The sequence below is a fragment of the Saccopteryx leptura genome, chromosome 2, assembly GCF_036850995.1.
Source record: "Saccopteryx leptura isolate mSacLep1 chromosome 2, mSacLep1_pri_phased_curated, whole genome shotgun sequence".
In the NCBI taxonomy this organism is placed as follows: Eukaryota; Metazoa; Chordata; class Mammalia; order Chiroptera; family Emballonuridae; genus Saccopteryx; species Saccopteryx leptura.
In genome coordinates, this window is record NC_089504.1 from 176,117,234 (window position 1) to 176,131,413 (window position 14,180).

At 38.6% G+C, this 14,180-nt stretch overlaps 1 pseudogene; it reads right to left on the bottom strand.

Moving 5' to 3' along the window:
• Positions 1-826: 826 nt before the first annotated feature.
• Positions 827-14,180, bottom strand: part of LOC136391698 (ferritin light chain-like) — a 63,705-nt pseudogene continuing 50,351 nt past the window's right edge.

The following is a 14,180-nucleotide window of genomic DNA, read 5'->3' on the forward strand; positions in this document are numbered from 1 at the left end:
AAACCATGGACCCATCCTCAGCACCAGGGACCAACTAGCTCCAATAGAGCCATGACTGCAGGAGAGGGAGAGATGATAGATAGATAGATAGATAGATAGATAGATAGATAGATGATAGATAGATAGATAATTGATAGATAAATAGATGATAGATAGATGATGATAGATAGATAATTGATAGATAGATAATAGATGATAGATAGGGATAGATGATAGATAGATGATAGATAGATAGATAGATAGATAGATAGATAGATAGATAGATAGATAGATAGAAGTGAGAGAGGAAGGGGTGGAGAAGCAGATGGGTGCTTCTCCTGTGTGCCCTGACTGGAAATCAAACCCGGGACATCCACACGCCAGGCCAATGCTCTACCACTGAGCCAACTGGCCAGGGCATTACTATATTTTATTTATTAAATTTATTGGAGTGGCATTACCTAATAAAATTATATAGGTTTCAGGTGTACAGTTCTAGTCTACATCCTCTGTATATTATATTGTAAGCTCACCACCCCAAGTCAAATATTCTTCCACAGACATCTAGTTAAATTAAAAGAACTAAGGAAATAAATTTTTTCAGCAAACTGTCAACTCAAGAGCAGCTTTCTGAACTTCTTATATTTCAGTTTTTATTTTTGACATTTTTTTTCTGCTGCAAAAAAGCTTTATTGTTTCCATTTGGTTCAATGTCTGGGAAAGGACTCCAGAAAGATTAAAAGGATGCCTCAATGGTTTCAGGGAGAGGTTCAGGCAAAAGCCAGACACAAAGGAAATGCAGAATGGTCCCTCAAAAGCCTCTGGGCTCCAAAAGATCCTAGTTACACTAGAGAGTGAGCCTTTCAAAGAGATACTCACCCAGCCCAGCCTGGGGGCTTGGGTGGGTCAGCCTGTGGAGGCTGGTCAGGTGGTCACCCATCTTCTTGATGAGTTTCACCTTCTCATCCAGGAAGCGGTTCTCCACGAAGTTACAGAATTGAGGGTCTGTGTGGATAGAACCCAGGTTATGCAGATCCCAAGGGGTCTGGTTCAGATTCTTCTCCACTGCCATGGTGACTTCCTTGGTATCCTGAGTCTTAACTGCACTTATTGTGGGAAGGCTTCGGCATGTCCTGGAAGAGAAGGTGACCACCGCACTGTAAAGTACCCCAGCCCACTGGGAACTACCAGTGTCACGTGGAAGAAACCTACTCAAGACACAAACTTCTGTCAACAGGAAGAGAGGGGGAGGCTTGCCAAGGGAGGCAAAGAAGACCTAAATTTCTTTCTCACGTAGGTTTTATTGATCAGAAGCAGAACAGAGGTAACAGGATTACAAGGAACGAAGGCCAGGTGGTAAGGGGAAAGAAGAACTAATGGCCATTTTGCTGACATGGAGAAAGGGCTAATTTGGGTCAGTACATTCTTTTTCTTTTGCTAAGTAACAAGCACAAAGGAAGGGAAAAACTAGAACCTCAAAGCTAATTTTCTAAAGCCTGTTCACATGCATTCCTTTGTGTCTGCACAAAGGTCACTCACTCACACAGCTTCTTTTTTTTTTTTTTTTTTTTTTAAAGCTGGAAATGGGGAGAGACAGTCAGACAGACTCCCGCATGCGCCCGACCAGGATCCACCCGGCACGCCCACCAGGGGCAACGCTCTGCCCACCAGGGGGCGATGCTCTGCCCCTCGGGGCGTCGCTCTGCTGTGACCAGAGCCACTGTAGCGCCTGGGGCAGAGGCCAAGGAGCCATCCCCAGCGCCCAGGCCATCTTTGCTCCAATGGAGCCTTGGCTGCGGGAGGGGAAGAGAGAGATAGAGAGGAAGGAGGGGGGGGGATGGAGAAGCAAATGGGCGCTTCTCCTATGTGCCCTGGCCGGGAATCGAACCCGGGTCCCCTGCATGCCAGGTCAACGCTCTACCACTGAGCCAACCGGCCAGGGCCACACAGCTTCTTGGTGTTTGCACCCAAGAGACATTCACTCAGGGCTTTTAACTTTTTAAAATTCTCCAATCTAAGTCATAGAAGGTTCAAGGTTAGATGGGTGATTCCCTACAGTGCTAGGTTTGCATTATTAAGAGATGCTGGGGTCCTCACACTTTCTCTCTGGGCAAATTGTGGAAGAAGTGGCCCACCCCCTCCATAGCCATACATCGTGGTCAAAATAGAAACCTAGAGAGAGGTAGGTGTAGGAAGCCCATAAAGGTAGTTTGACCAGGTGTTTGATAGCAGCTTCCACATCAATGGAATAATTTTGACAAGTCTGGGAGCTTGTGGTTGTTCAGCAATAAAGAGTTAAGGTTAAATAAAAAAAACAGTGTTGTTTGCTTTGGATGGTATTCTCGGTGGTAGAGCATTGCCCAGCATGTGGATGTCCCAGGTTTGACTCTCGGTCAGGGCGCACAGGAGAAGCGACCACCTGAGTGTATCCACCCCCTCTTTCTTTTCCCCTGCCCTGGCTCAATTGGTTTGAGTGCACTGACCTCAGGTGCTGCGGATGGTTCCATGGCCTCCGCATCAGGCAGTATAAAAATAGCTCAGTTTCTCAGCAACAGATGGGCAGAGCATCATCCCATAAAGAGCCTGTAGGGTATATCCCAGTTGGGGTCCATGCAAGAGTCTGCCTCCCCTCTTTTAACTTAAAAAAAACCAAACCAAACAAACAAAAACTGGTGTTAGGTGGTCTTGAAGGCTGAGGATGGCTGAGGTGGTTCGAAGGCAGTGACTGGAGAAGAAGGAGGGTAAGGGAGATTGGAAAAAGAGGCGTCTCTGGGTTTGTTTCATCCAAACACTGTTGAACAAGAGACAGATTTGGGGACCACCAACAGCACTGCAACATTTTTTTAAACTAACTGGTTATGTGTAAATCCAATAAGATTAAAAAATGTCAACTTATTATTTCCATACGAACAAATATCCTTTGCTAATATTTAAATGCCATCATTACTGATAGAATTTCATCATAGTTTCTACTAAAAAAGACAAAGATCACAATGCAAATTAAAGGTCTTTTGTGTGTGATGGCAAAGTAAAATTTGAGAATATTCACTGGTGTCTTTGGTTAACAAAAGTAATTAATTCCAACATGCATCTATATAGCTAGTAGAATAAAAGCTTCCTTAGAAATATGTGTGTGTGTGTGTGTGTGTGTGTGTGTGTGTGTGTGTGTACATGAGATGAATGATAGCTTTCTGTATAGAAAATGTGAGTCACAGTAAAATATAAATTTTTTTTTGCTTCTTTAGTTCTCACCAATAACTGACATTTTCTGGGTTGGGAGTTTGTATATTTAAAAAAAGGTTTTTGAACATACGTTTATTAAAGCTGGGGACAGTGAAACAGGGAAGGACTTAGAAGAAGAAACAACAGGAGAGAGCCTAGGCAAGGCTCCTTTGGTTCTCTGAGAAGTAAAAGTTACAGTGAAAGATGTGAGCCAAGACAGCACTACTATCAGCTCACTGGAAATTCAGAGAAAGGGGCCGTGGAGACAGGTTCAGGGGGTTAACCCAGATGAGCTGCCCCTGCCCAGTGCTCCCTTGGTTGCAAGTCTCCTGGAGTCCCTTGGAGTTTAGGGGATGCATGCCTGTGGGGGAAGAATAGGGAGAAGGGAAAGGCATGGCATGTTCTTGGGAGGAAGAGCACCAGTCTGTACATTGTTAAGTTACCATAATCAATATACTGGTATTAATTTTTTAATTAAATTTATTAGGGTGACATTGGTTAATAAGATTATACAGGTTTCAAATGTATAATTCTATGATACACCATCTTACATTTACATTGCGTTACATTGCATTACAGTGTTAAGCCCACAGTTTTGCACAGAGCATACTTATATTTTACCTTCTAAATTAATTCAAAGCTGATGAAAATATAATCAAGCTTATGTTAGCTAGACTGTAATTTAACTATTTATAGGAAGAAGCTTTTATATTTCCAATATACTCTTAAGTGATGGGGAAAATCTGATTTTATACGGATATTCTGTGCATAATTTTCATGATATGTTACTTTATATTGATGCAATCTCAATTCATTTTTCCCCACAAAACTGGAATCAGAACCTTAAACTAAGGTGTGCAGACAGCCTTGTGCAGCGATTTTCAACTGGTATGTTGCAAAAATTTTTAAAACATGTCTGAACTGACTACAGACATTCTTTGGGTTACAAGTGAAATAGGTTCTGTAGATTTGTTCTTAAGCTGAATTTGTATGTAAGTTGGAAAAAGTACATTTACCTATTATATGCAACTTAGATGTTTGTCTTAAAGTAGTATTTATGTTTTCTTTCTGTGCATATAAATACTTAAACATTTTCAAATACATCCTTAAGCCATTGAATGATAGAAGATGATGGACTTGGAGAGAATGCTACTGGAGTCAGTTTCTTGAAGTAGGCATCAAGAGAGTTTTGTATAGAGCTTTCCTTTTTCTCATCATAAATGGCCTATAGCATCTCAGGCCTTTAGTAACTGTAGGGTAAACTTTGGTAAACCTCTTTGTATCAGAATCTTGCTACTCTAACTTTGTCGTTCTTGATTCAATGAGACACAAAGCATCAGCAACTCTTTTGTAGAAAACTTTTTCTGTTCTGGAGTTTTTAGGTTCCTGTTTTCTTCCCTAAATGCTATCATCTGCTGCTCTAGTTCCATAAGGTCCTCATTGGTTAGTTCTTTGCCATGGGAGTAAAGTAACTCTATAATATCATTTTTACTGATGTCCAACTGCAGTTGATTACCAATAGTCCTTATGGTGCTCCATTTGTAAGTATGAGTTGCAAGTAAGTTGGATGTTTGTAACTCAGGGACTAACTGTATTTTGTCAGGTGCACTGATCTATTTTTACTTAGATTGCCAAATTAAAAAATGACAACATCCAACACAAAATATATATCTGATGTAAATAAATCAAAATTATACCTATTCTTTTTGTCTGATAAGCAAAAAATAAATTTTTTGGTGTGTTACAGAATTTTAGTAGTTCGTGTGTGCCATGAGATGTAAAAGGTTGAAAGTCACAGCTCTATTGCAATAAGTTATCTAAACTTTTTTCAAGTAGCACAATTTATTAGTAAAATTGTTTGAAAAGAAATAGTTCATTCAGTACTTATTTAGTATTCTTTCTACTCCACCACACTGAAATTATAGCATTTAAAATTCTGAGACTATAACCATAACAGTATAAAAGTAAGTGCCTGGGTTTTTAGGACTCAAAGTAATAAGATATTTGAATCTTCCTCTGGCCACTATTGTTGAGACATACATGTTTGGAAATATTGGTAAAGGAATATAATCAGAAAGTGTTTCCTGCTTTTTATTTTATTTATTTAGTTTTTTTTAATTAAATGAGAGCAGGAGAGGCAGAGAGACAGATTCCTGCATGCCCAAATGGTGACCCACCTAGCAAGCCCCCTAATGGGGGAATGCTCTGTTCATCTGAGGTGTTGTTGCTCTACTGCTGGGTAACCAAACTATTTTTAGCACTTGAGGCAGAGGCCCAGGACCCATCATCAGCACCAGGGGCCAACTTGCTCCAGCCAATTAAACCATGGCTGCGGGAGGGTGAAGAGAGAAAGAGAGAGAGAGAGAGAGAGAGAGGAAAGGGAGGCGTGGAGAAACAAATGGTTGCATCTTCTGTGTGCCCTGATCAAGGATCAAACCCAGGACATCCACATGCCTGGCCAATGCTCTTCCACTGAGCCAACTGGCCAGGGCCTCTCTGCTCTTTAAGATCTAGGAAAAGAACAGGGAAAGATGGACCTGAACATGGTAGGGCCTTAACTAATCTAATTGAAACAATAATAGAGACCCTGATGTTATCTACAGTCAAACTGTAGCCCTAAACTCATCTTCTTACAGTATTTGAGGTATTTGATTCATTTTATTAAGCTGTCCTTTCAACTTTCTGAGGGAAAAAGGAGAGAGAAGAGAAAGTAAATAGTACTTCTTACTATATTCCAGATTTGGTTTCATACAAATCAGAGTTCCAACTGTCTATTTGATGTAATTACCTAAAGGTAGGCATCTGAAATTGGACACTTTTGAAATAAAGCTTCTCTTCTTATTCTCTACCTCCTTTATTTTCTTAAAATCATTGACTCTGTGTCCCAAATCAGGGGGCATTTGATGTCATTCTCAATGCCTCCTTTACACCTCTCTTCTTTCCCATTTAATCAATAATAGAGTATCAGATATATTTGGAGATTTTTAGATTCATTTTCCCCTGTCTCTCCCAGATGTCACAGTGTTAAATCCAGTCCTTCATCATCTCTCAGTTGAATAATTGCAGTTATAACCAAGTACTGTGGATGTGGAAGATATCTAAACTTTTGTGTTTCAGCTATGCTTCTCCCAGAATTCCCATTTAGTCACCAGTTCTGATATGCTTATAGTCAATTTCAGGGATTTTTAAAATATTCTCTTGAAAGTACTAAGAAGGTCAAATATCATGAGTCATTTTCATATCCTTCCATTGTAAATGGAATCCTGTATTGAATCTCTTACATACAAAAAAGGTCAGTTTCACTGTAAATATCATGTCTGTCATTGAAACAAGATATTGCTTAGCTACTGACTGATACAGTTATTCATTTACAGTCTTCCCAAGAGTAGTTTTCTAGTCTTAAAGTCTAGTTTTCCAATATAAATTCCAATCCATTAACAAGATTCATATGGATGAGTGTTTTTTATGCCATGATTAAGATTAGAGAGTTTGGGGGAATGTGTTCAGCCTTCTTTATCTAGGAGCTATGTGACCCTCAGCAAATTATTCAACATCTCTGAATCTGAATTTCCTTATTTACACCATGGATATTTAAGATATTTTTGAGAATTGCATGAGGTAATATATATTACTATATTATACATGGTGAGCATTACATAACTGCTATTATTATGTAAAATTTCTACTTTAGTTTCTTTTATACCTCAAACCAACATACTCTTTTTTCATTGCTACATAAAAAAATCTTACCACTCTTGTAACTTTTATCTCAAATTCAACTTTTCAAATATTTATTTATTTATTCATTTATTTTTATTAACTGAGAGGTGAGGAGGCAGGGAGACAGACTCCCACATGTGCCCCTACTGGGATTCACCCAGAAAACTCCCTACAGGGCAATGTTCTGACCATCTGGGGCCACTGCTTTGTTGCTGGGCAACTGAGCTATTTCAATGCCTGAGAAGAAGCTATGGCACCATCCTGGCACCCGGGACATACTCACTCCAATTGAGCCATGGTTTCAGGAGAAGAAGAGAGAAAGAGAGAAGTAAGAGGGGAGAGGTGGACAAGTAGATGGGCACTTCCTTTATGTGCCCTGACTGGGAATCATACCTAGGACATCCACACATCAGGCCAACATGCTACCACTGAGCCAACCAGCCAGGGCCTACAAAAACTTTTTAGAAAAATTTGCAATGTAAACAATTGTCTAGTAAATTTTATTTTTATATTTGTCCTGTATAGACATCTGTTTTTCTGAACTTACTACTTGCTTCCCTTAAATAATAAATTCAAGAAATTATTTCATTTTCTTCAAAGTAAATCCAAATTTTATGCAATAGTTAAATTTATTTAGCAATCAGATTAGGCCACTCAATTGAATAGGGGAGGAATAGGTACAAAAAAAACCCAATTCAATTCACCATGGTAGATTCTAGGACTGGAATATGGTTTCATTGTCTCAGATAGTACCACTATAATAAATGTTAATATTTTAAAATAACAAATGTTAGCAAGAATAAAATATATTTCTTTTTTCACTCAAGGTATTTTAGATGTTAATATTTTAAAATAAATGCTAGTAAGAATAAAATATATTTCTTTTTTCACTCAAGGTATTTCCTATTCAAGATTATTATTCAAAGTAAATACAAACCATATGCAACCATTACATAATTAGCTAATGGATTGATTTGTCCTTTTGACTCTAGAAGGACACAAAAAACTCATTCTGCCCTGGCTGGTTGGCTCAGCGGTAGAGCGTCGGCCTAGCGTGCGGAGGACCAGGGTTCGATTCCCGGCCAGGGCACACAGGAGAAGCGCCCATTTGCTTCTCCACCCCTCCGCCGCGCTTTCCTCTCTGTCTCTCTCTTCCCCTCCCGCAGCCAAGGCTCCATTGGAGCAAAGATGGCCCGGGCGCTGGGGATGGCTCTGTGGCCTCTGCCTCAGGCGCTAGAGTGGCTCTGGTCGCAACATGGCGACGCCCAGGATGGGCAGAGCATCGCCCCCTGGTGGGCAGAGCGTCGCCCCGTGGTGGGCGTGCCAGGTGGATCCCGGTCGGGCGCATGCGGGAGTCTGTCTGACTATCTCTCCCTGTTTCCAGCTTCAGAAAAATGAAAAAAAAACAAAAAAAAAAAAAAAACAAAAAAAAACTTATTCAGTCTCAAGCATCAATCTCAGGTATTTCCAGTTTGATTCCTGAAATGTATATAGGCTGTGGGTAAAGTAACTTTATAACTGTTCCTATGGAAAAATGCAGTAATTAATTAATAATAATATAAGAATAAATTCTGTTTTGCATACTCAGAAATGTGAACCTACTTTTCCCCAGTACTGTAAGATAATTATAAAAAATGTATTAAAATACTTTCTTTTATTCTTTTATTTTTTCCAGGAACATTGTTTGATTTTCACGTCTTTTATTTTCCAAGAAAATTTGTTCATTATTAATTGTATATAGGCATAGTACAATGTACTATAAAAAGTCTTCAAGAGATTGCAAATTCTAATGCTAACCCATATTTAGCCTTTAACTGGTTAAATATTTTAGCTGAATATTTTTTCTATGGAAAGAATTCTAAGGTGATAGTATTTAACCTATAATTCTCTTTTCTTTGTTCATTTGTATGGAATATATATATATTTTTCCTCTGTTTAAAAATTTTTCTCTCACGTGGTTTTTAGTAATTTAAGTATAATATGGCCTATGTAGCTTTCTTTGTTTATACTACTTTGATTTTATTTATCTTTCTGAATACGTGGGTTTAGTTTTCATGACATTTTGAAAATTTTCAGCCAATGTAATATAAAATTTTTTTCTTAATTCCCCTTTTGGTACTTCAACTATGATGACATTAAACAGTTTGAATTTTTTCCATGTATCCTATAGACTCTATTATTTATTGTTTTTATCTTTCTATGCTTTATTTTTTATAATTTCTATTTCAGTGTCATAATGCTCATTGCTCTTTTTATCCTGCATTATATAACCTGGTGTTATTCTCAACCAATGAACTTTTAAATACAGATAGTGCTTTTTACGTCTAGAAATTTATACCTTTCATTTCTTCTGTCATTATTTTCATATTTTTCTTACATACTTGAGCATAGTTTTAAATAATAAGCCAAACATGTTGTATTAACTTCTTAGGGAAATTCACGTTTCTTCTGAAGCAAGTTAAATGGTTAAAAATATATGTAAATATCAAATAAATTTATGAAAGTGTACTAAGAGCATTAAAGACATAGAAATTATACTGCTCACAAAAATTAGGGGATATTTTAAAATGAATATGAAGCAATAAAATATCCCTTAATTTTTGTGAGCAGTGTATATGCACAACATTAAAAATTAGCAGGTTTTCCCTTTCACTTCTGTTCATCCTCCATATTTAAAGAATTTATCCAATAAAAAAAATGTCTAAAAGGTTGTGGTGCTGCCTCCATAATTTTTATTCTGGAGAATAAAAATAGAATAGCAATTTCAATAATCCTTTTGCATCAATTGACATAATATAAAAGAACACAAGGGACTGACTGTCAAAAGACCAATGTTTCAGAATTTTTAAAAAAGTGTGAGATATACAGTCTGTCTTCTTTCCTCTCTATGATTTCATCAAAACTTTAGTTCTATAATCTATGATCTTGTTCTCTAATATATCAGTTTGTTTCCAAAACAATGTTTTTCACATGTAGTCTCACTTTAAGTTTGGTGTTTTTGAAAGGTTTACTGATTTGTTTACTAGAGTGATCCAGTTGCCTTTTATAAACCGCAAATGTTAAGGCTGTAATTTGTGACTGGAATTTAAAAGGACAAATAGTAAGAAATGCAACTAGAAAGAAGGGCAGCAAATGTTACCTACAGGGATCCAGTGAAAACCCATTTTGACTGGAGGAAGTTAAAAAAAATATTTTCTCCACCTCTGGGCTTAAAAAAGAAACCACCTTAAGTTTAGGCTTAAAGGTGTCCTATAGCTGTATAGACTCAATATCACTGGAAAAGTCCCATCCTCAATTCCAAGGGAAAAGAAGCTTGCCTAAAATGGGCTCAGTTGTGACAAAAAAAAACACAGTCCACTCCTTACCAGACGAATTAGCATGATACATAATACTAATACATAATAAGTAACAAATAATAAATGTCTACCACTGAAGAACTAATAAAAAACATGGAAAAAAATCCACCTTCTATGAGTGGCACAGGCTTAGAGGAAACACAGAAAGTTGAAGGTAAAACAGTAACACTGAGAAAGTCTAGCAATTTGGTCCTTCAGTAAGCATAAGGTAATGCTAAAGAAAAATTTAAAAAGACTTTGTTTATTGATTTTAGAGAGAAGAGGGAGAGAGAAAAGGGGCTGTGGAGTGGAAAGCATCAACTCATAGTAGTTACTTCTCATTTGTGCCCTGATGAAGCAAGTGTAGGGCATTCCAGGTCAATAGGTCAGGCTACGGTAGGGCAATTTGAAGGCTGTAGTACACTGAGGACAATAACAAACTTCAGACAAAAATAAACAATGAAACCCAAGGCCCCCTAAATTTGTAACTAGATTAACTCAACCCAGCACACTTAAGACAGAGCAGAAAAAGAAGCAGGCCAATTGCGGTCAAAAATATTGTTTATCTCAGTCTCTTCTGTTCTAAAAATTATGAAATATACACACACACATGAAAAAAAAATCAAGTTACTATTAGAAGACAATCAAGAATAATACAACCTAGTATTAAGGATAAAGTAATCACCAGAATCAGGTGTTGGCAGGGAATCTAAAATGACTATGATTAATAAATTAAAAGTTCTAGTGGAAAAAGTGGACAACATGCTTGAGCAGAAGAAAAATTTAGCAGACACATGAATGAAATGGAAATACTAGGAAACTAATTGTGACAGAGTTGAAAAGTATCTTTGATTTAACAAAACAGAATAAATTAGCAGAAAAATAAATGACAAAATATTCTGAGATATTATAAAATGATTTAATGTTATGTGTAATTAGAGTTACATAAAGTTAACTGAGAAATAATGGAGAAGGAATATTTGAAGAGATAATGACTGAGAATTTTCAAAAAATAATAAAAATCATATATCCAAAAGCTCATAGAACCCTAAAAAGAATATTAGAAAAAAAACAAAACTAATAACAACAACAAAAAACACCAACAACAAACACCCCACTCATAAACACATCATATTGAAACTGCTGACAATTATGAATAGGGAATAAATCTTGGAAGCAGCCAGACATGAAAAAGACAATTTTCACCCCAAAAGACAAAGATAAGAATTACAGAAGCTGTTTCCATATCTTGGCTATTGAAAACAACATTGCCATAAACATGGGGGTGCATTTTATGGGGGTGCATTTCTTTTTTTTGAATCATTGATGGTGTTCTTGGGATATATTCCTAAAAGTGGGATGGCTGGGTCAAAAGGCAGTTTAGTTTTTAATTTTTTGAGAAATCTCCATACTCTTTTCCACAGTGGTGGCACAGTCTGCATTCCCACCAGCAATTCAGGAGGGTTCCCTTTTCTCCACATCCTCGCCAACACTTATTATGTGTTGTTTTGTTAATGAGCACCATTCTGACTGGTGTCAGGTGATATCTCATTGTGGTTTTAATTTGCATTTCTCTAATGATTAGTGATGTTGAGCAAGTGCCAGTCAGTGGACAAGTGGATTAAAAAGCTATGGTACACAATAGAATACTATGGGGCCATGAAAAAGAAGGAAATCTTACCATTTGTGACAACATGAATGGACCTGGAAACTATTATGTTAAGTAAAATAAGCCAGGCAGAGAAAGAAAAATATCATATAACCTCACTCATTTGAAGAATCCAATGAACAATATGAATTGAGGAATGGAATAGAGACAGAGGCAGGATCAATGGGTCCAGAGGGAAAGCAGACAGAGGGAAAGGGGATGATAGGAAGGGATCAGAAAAGGGAAAGAGATTGGTGAATTTATACACACATCATAAAACGTTATAGAGAGCAGAAAAGCTAATCCTGGAGGGGAAAGGGGAGAGCATTGTGGGGAGGAGAAAAAGGGGAATGTTGTGGGGAACTTGAGGGGGGATGCATTCAGGGGGACACTAGAATCTCTGCAAACACAATAAATTAAAAAAGAATTAAAGAAAAGAACTACAGAAGCCTTCTCATCAAAATTTATTCAATACAAAAGACAATTTAATGTCATCTTTAAAGTGTTGGAAGAAAAACAAAGTCAACCAGGAATTTACTACCTAGAAAAAATAGAGGGATAAAGACTCTTGATAGGATGAACAAAAACTGAGGGAATTCCTTGACAAGATATATGAACTAAAAAATTTTTTTCTTTAAGTTGGAGTTTTATGATATCTAATAGAAAGTAGAATTTGATGACCACTAGAAATAACCACTAGAAGTGGCAAAAAATAAAGATAATTTTTTTAATTAAGTGAGAATCAGGGAGGCAGGGAGGCAGAGAGACAAACTTTGTGTCCCAACCAGGATCCACCTCGAAATCCCCCTTCAGGGTGATGCTCTACCCATTTGGGGCTGTTGCTCCATAGCAAAGCAACTAAACTATTTCAAGGCCTGAGGCAAGGCCATGGAGCCATTCTCAGCATCCGGAACTGACTAGCTCAAACCATTTGAGCCATAGCTGCAGGGGAGAGAGAGAAGGAAGGTGGAGAAGCAGATGGTCATTTCTCTTGTGTGCCTTCACCAGGAATCAAACCTGGGACTTCCACATACTGGGATGATGCTCTACTGCTGCTGAGCCAAGCAGCCAGGGTCAAGATAAATTTTTAATAAATAATATTTTTTTTCCTGAATTGGACTAAAAGATAATTAACTATACAATATAAAAAATGTAATAAAATATATTTTGTCTGGAGCATATCTAAAAGTGGAATGTACTGTTAAAATAGCCCAAAAACTAAGAAAGAGAAACTGAAACTTTCTAGATTTATATGGTAAGTTTCAGAGTTCTTACAATACTTATCCATACAAAGAATAAATATATGGCTCACGAAAATTATGAGCTATTTCAAAATGAATATGAAGTAATAAAAAAAGAAGTATTTGATTTTTTAAAATTAAATAAGATCATCAGAAAAGCAAATGGCAACTCAAAAAACATTTTGAGAGACAGCCACCCTAAACCCTGGGATGAGTCACTCCCCAAACCTGAACTGAATATTTCCCCTGAAAACAGCAATATCAGCAAAGGGAAGCAGGACACCAGTCAAACAAGCTCTCCCGTGGCACTCAGAGCAGAGTCGCTTAGAAGGAGGGAGCTTTCAGGACTACAGTAGTGAGTGTTAGGGTCTGAGCTGCAGCACCCTCACCCACATGGCTGAGGGCTCACCTGAGGGCTGACAGCAGTGGGACACAAAAGCGCGGTTCTATTGGCAAGGGCAGAAGCCAGCTGGCCACCACTAAGGCCCAGTTTGTAAGCTCAGTCTTGTCTGGCTGGGGAGGAGGGGACATGCAAAAATGGTCAGGCCCAGGTGCAGGCCGCCTGCAATCCAGCCTGTGGGGGAAGGGCAGGAGCCCCAGAAGGAGCGGAGATATGCCCTTGAGCAAGGGTGCAGGAGCACAGCCTTGCCCCGCCTGCAGAACCAAGGCTTGTGGCCTAACTTGGGAGCTGGCTCCTCCTGCAGGGGTGGATCCAAAAGCCCAGAACAGGTGGAGTGCCACTACTGAGCTTGGGCACACAGTCCCACCAGGCATGTGGAGCCAAGGTTTGCAGACATTCCACAATTGGGCTTCTCCTGCAGGGGTGGGGCAAAAACCCAAAATCAGGTGGAGACCCGCAGCTGAGCAAAGGTGTTCACCCCTGCCTTCAGGGCCGAGCATAACACCACCCGCAGGGGCGGGGCGAAGATCAAGGCCACTGAATCTTGTACACCCGAGCACATGATCACAGCCACTCCCGTGAAGGACAGGCAGAAACCACAGCAACAGCCCCAGTGGGCAGGCACCAGCAACGCC